We start from the raw sequence: 5,021 nt of genomic DNA, 5'->3' as shown, positions 1-5,021 counted from the left end.
CCCCCCCGCCAGGCATGGGGAGGGCTCAGCCAGCTCCTCGCCACCACCCTGTCAGAAATTCTTCCGACTCCATCTCTCTCCAGAGTTTTGTACGAGAATTAGCTTCTTGCCTTCAGGCAGCTTTCCTGGCTGGCCAGCCTGTGCCTCCGCAGAGGGCAGAGCATTCCTTGGAGGAGGCTGCTCTGCCTCCTGGTAGATGGGATTTTGTCTTACAGGACACTAGAAGTGTTAACAAGAGCAGCCTGTACTGTCACATCCACTAAAATGTATCAGGTGGTTTTCATCTATTGTGGCATGAGCCCAGTGCTTGCCTGCAAGGGAACGGACTTGGTTCTCAGGCCAGGAACGCCACCTCCGAGAGGTCAGGCTGAGCCGCAGAAGATGTCCTTGTGCCAAAACATCCCCGTCTGCCCAGTCGCCACCGAGTGAAGCACTGGGCAGCTCAGCCAGGCGCGGGGTGGTCGGTGTCCTCCACAGGGCGTTCTGTAAAAGGGACCAACCCTGCCCTGTTAGCCTGTGCGACGCGTCCGAGCGTTTTGTGACTCAGAAAATGGGAGGGTCATGGAGTTCCTGGGAGTGAGGGTGACGGTTTGTCAAGTCGATTAGAGAAGCTTAGAACTAGCGTTTGTGCCTTTGTCATGGGCTGGGTTTGCCTTCAGGCTTATGACCAAAAACTCCACAACCATTTCCAAGGAGACTAAAATACTTATTAACGAGCTGATGCTGGAAGCATCAAGGTCTGTGGAGATGGTGCTGCTGAGCACCATCCTGAACCACCCAGCCCCGTCACACGCTTGCATCCGCAGCGCACACACGAGGAGGCAGAGATGTGGTTGGGCTGGCACAAAGGAGCAGACCGTGGTCTCGCCTCCATCTCCCTGGAGGTAAGAGCAGACAGAAACACTCCCAAAATGCCCCGAGACTCGAGTGTACGTTACCATTTCTGAGCTCTTGCAACGACACAAGATAATTGATACTGACAGATATAGGTACGTGACCTATATAGGACGTCACACCAAGAACACGGCTGTGGAAAGGGACCGCTTGTGTCCGAGCCAGTAGCCTGCGAGGTCTTTATTTCTACTGCGAAGGCTGGTTAGCAACCACGAGCGGGTATGACCCGCGAACGCTGAGGTGTTAATAAGAGGAGGAAGACCAAAGCCTCCAGGCCAGCACAAGGGAGAGGGCAGGGAGCTGGACAGGAGACAGGGCGAACCCATCTCCCTGAGAGCACAGCCCGGTTCCCCACGGCACGGCGAGGAGAGACCTGGGGAGGAGGTGGAGGGCTGGGAGCCAGCCCAACGCTCGCTGCCCCGGCCCCTCTCCCACCCAGCACGTCAGAAAGTAACATCGAGACCAAACCCCGACTGTCCCGTAGCACAGGCGAGCAGCTGCAGGTCCCAGCCTGCCGCTTCAGGCAGGGAGAAGAGAGTGCGGCAGGGAACAACGCGGTTTTTGGCATCGCCTGGGCCTCGGCAGTGCTGGAGCGACCTAATGGCACTGGGCAAGCAGACAGGGTTGTTTAAACACCCCGTTCAATAGCCCAGTCCCAAATTCATCACCCTTAGCCCTGTTCCCACCACCTCCCTTTCCCCGCTTCAGCTCGCCAAGGGATCAGTGACCAGCACCCTGCCTCTGGGCTCCCCGCCACGCTTCTTCCCGACGGATCGCCGGAGGCTGCCACCGTTTTCCTTTTTTGCTGGTTTCCCGCTGAATCATTTCTCCTGCATGTTTGATGGCCCAAACTGTATTAACTGTAATTTTGTACGAAGAGTGACTGTCCGTTGGTTTAATAGAGCACTAGTTATTGTAATAATTTATTGGCTGTCGGTAATGTATTTATTAGTTACAAAATGTTAATAAAGTGCCAGCTCTTTTCTAGCGTGAGAGGGTTTTTATTGTGTCTCCCTTGAGTGCGTCCGGCTCCTCAAGCCCATTATCACATCTGCTCTGTGCACACACACACACAACACACGCGTGCGGCATCGCTCGCCTGCCACAGGCTCATTTGCCTGGAAATACGGAATTTCAAAGGGATGGAACCAAAAGGCATTTGATTTTACGTAAGTATTCGCTGAGAATTTTGCTGCTTTTTTCCTCCCCTTTTGTTTTTAAGTAGAACAACTCTCCTGACATTTCCGTTTGTTCCTTGGCTTCCTGAAATCACTCGCCCCCTCCCAAGGTCCCTCGCCCCTGTGTGTCCGTGTCGGACCAGATCCATCCTTTTCCCCCTGCGTGGCCCGAGCTGGTGTCCGTCTGTCTGTCTGGACCCACAGGTGGGCACACTCAGCGTAGCCCCGTGGCTTCCTGCATTGCCTCAGCTGAAAAACTGCTACAAACTACCACATTGGGCCAGTTTCTTCTCCTACATTGAAGCCAAAGACCTGCCGTTATTTGAGGGGGTGAAATAGAAGCAAAGAACTTGAAGAAAGCGAGAGAAACTTTTTCATGAACCTCAACAAAGGAAAATTAGCCATTATGCCTCTTGACTGCTTTCCACATTCGCCACTTCCATGGATGTAACTTCAGCTGGACCCGTCCTTGGGCGCGTATCCCCGTACGTCCCACCCTGCAGAGCTGAGAGAACTCCACGTTGGCCCTGAGAAAAATTAAGGGCTGAGAGGGAAAGGACTTTTCTTTGTGTGTTTTCGTGAGGGATTTTTTAAAGTTTCCTCTGGGATGCCGTCCCACTTAGATCTGCTGCACAGGTGTCCAGTGCCCAGAAGTCACCAGGGTGAGTTTCCCTGCACGGCGTGATTTTCATTTCCCCAGGTGTGTGCTTTATTTCAGCAGCTCCATCGCTTTATTTAAATATAATAGATATATGGGATGATGAAGGAGAAATCCTTTCCATGGAAATCTCAAGACCCGTCATTTTTGCAGCAGTCACAAGTCAAGAAGAGCCACGTCCTATTGTGGCATCTTGTTTTCCCCACAAGGCTTTTATTTTTATTTTAAAGATAAGGATCAAATGAGGTCCCGAAGCTTTGGAAAGCAACTGCTCGGCATCCCTAGCTCCTCTTTGTCAAGGAACTGACAGCGTAATCTCAAAGCCTTTCAAGATGAAATCAGACATCTGCTAAATTTTGCATGCAGAAGCTGCAGTTGAAGTGTAGCTAATAAAATGACTCACTAATAAAACATTCATGGAAAACTCCGAAATGTGTAATTGGGTCATTTCATTAGGAAACACGTGTGTTCTCACAGAGCTGCGGCAGGTCCAAAGCTTCCCCCACAACAAAATAAAATAAAAAAACAGGGCTCCACAAGGATGTTTGGAGCCAGGACTCGTGCAACTCAGCGCCAAGAGGGGGACAGGGGGAGACCAGGGGCTTTGGACTTCTCCAAGAGCTAGTTTTGCACCAGAAGCTTCGCAAGTTCAAGCGATCAAGTAGGTGGGCGCAAGCAGCGAGAAAGGCACAAAAACTGCCCGAAATATCTCCCAAAGTTGGTCATGGAGCATCAGGGAACGGCTTTCTGCTCGCACAAGAGCAAGTTCACGATGGAGAAGTTGTTCTGAGAGCTCCCAGAGCCGTGTGCGTCCTGTCCGGCAGCACCTTTGCGCTGACCACGAGAACGTGCGTCTGCCCGGCGTGAGACTCCTCTGCTCCACGGTGGCACCACAGCCGGCTTGGAGCTGGACAACCTCACCTCCTCCTCCTGTCCTGTCCACTCACAGCTTTGCCTCTGTCCATGCTCCTACTAGAACTCTTCCATGCTCACAGCCCCCGGAGCAGGCAGCACCACCACTGTGGCGCTTTCAAAGACGGGCTGAAGACTTTTCCTGGAGCAGAGCGGCCCAGCCGGGATGGGACATGCCCCAGCCCCTGGGCACCCCCTCGGCACGAGTCCCCTTCCAGGTGGCTTTATGCAGGTGACCAGAAAAATGAGTTTTTCCTGCTCTTCCTTGAAGCTTCAGGTGTGAGCCCTGCTAGAGCAGCGGCAGAGAGAGGATCAGCTGCATCCTCCAGCTCAGGACGGGAGCTCATCTACTCCACCTGCATAACTGTCTGTCTCGTTTACCACTGTCTTACAATGGTTTTTTAATTCTTGAGGGGTTTTTTTTTTGCTTTCTAAACATTTCAGTTCAGAAAAACGTTCTCCTCTAACTCTCTCTTTTCTCTTTGCCTTTCTCTCCCTCCCCTCTTCTCCCTCCGTGCTCCCTGTTGCAGAACCGCATGCACGAATCTCTCATGCTCTTCGACTCCATCTGTAACAACAAATTCTTCATCGATACCTCCATCATTCTCTTCCTCAACAAGAAAGACCTATTTGCCGAGAAGATCAAGAAATCACCTCTGACCATCTGCTTCCCTGAATACACAGGTACGTGCCGGGGCTGACGCGGCGCAGCCCGGCGTGACGCCCGTCACCACATCGTTGGGGCTGGGGGGCGGCACATCTCACCCCAGAGGCGGGTGGGGTGATGATGGAGGGGACTGGGGGACACAGAAACACCACCCAGCTTCCAAAGCCACGCGATGGCCAAGATGACGATGATGGCCAAGATGACGATGATGGCCAAGATGACGATGATGGCCAAGATGACGACCAGCTGGTGGGACAGAGAGATGGCCAAGATGACGATGATGGCCAAGATGACGATGATGGCCAAGATGACGATGATGGCCAAGATGACGATGATGGCCAAGATGACGATGATGGCCAAGATGACTTGACGCAAATGAGATGAGCTTTAATGCATCTGGCCGCAGGGAGCTGTGGAAAGGAGATGCCTCGGAGAGAGGGCACTGCCCACACCGCTTGGGCCACCCTCTGGGCTGAGGCTTCCAGAGAAGTTCCTGCCAGAGGAACCAAGTGACACGGTCCTCCAAGGAGCATCTCCCCTTTGCACCCTCCCGGGAGGGCCTTTGTGCAGGGAACAGCTGGCGAAGGAACGAGCACCCTCACAGCGGAAATCTGGGAAACCACAAGAGAACCACGTTTTTAAAGTGAAACCAACATGGCCAGGGGAAAAGAACAGGGAAAAAAAAAAAAAAAAAAAAAAAAACAAAAGAGAA

The sequence above is a fragment of the Apaloderma vittatum genome, unplaced genomic scaffold (assembly GCF_000703405.1).
Source record: "Apaloderma vittatum isolate BGI_N311 unplaced genomic scaffold, ASM70340v1 scaffold19876, whole genome shotgun sequence".
Taxonomy (NCBI): Eukaryota; Metazoa; Chordata; class Aves; order Trogoniformes; family Trogonidae; genus Apaloderma; species Apaloderma vittatum.
Note: the sequence above shows the minus strand (reverse complement) of the source record.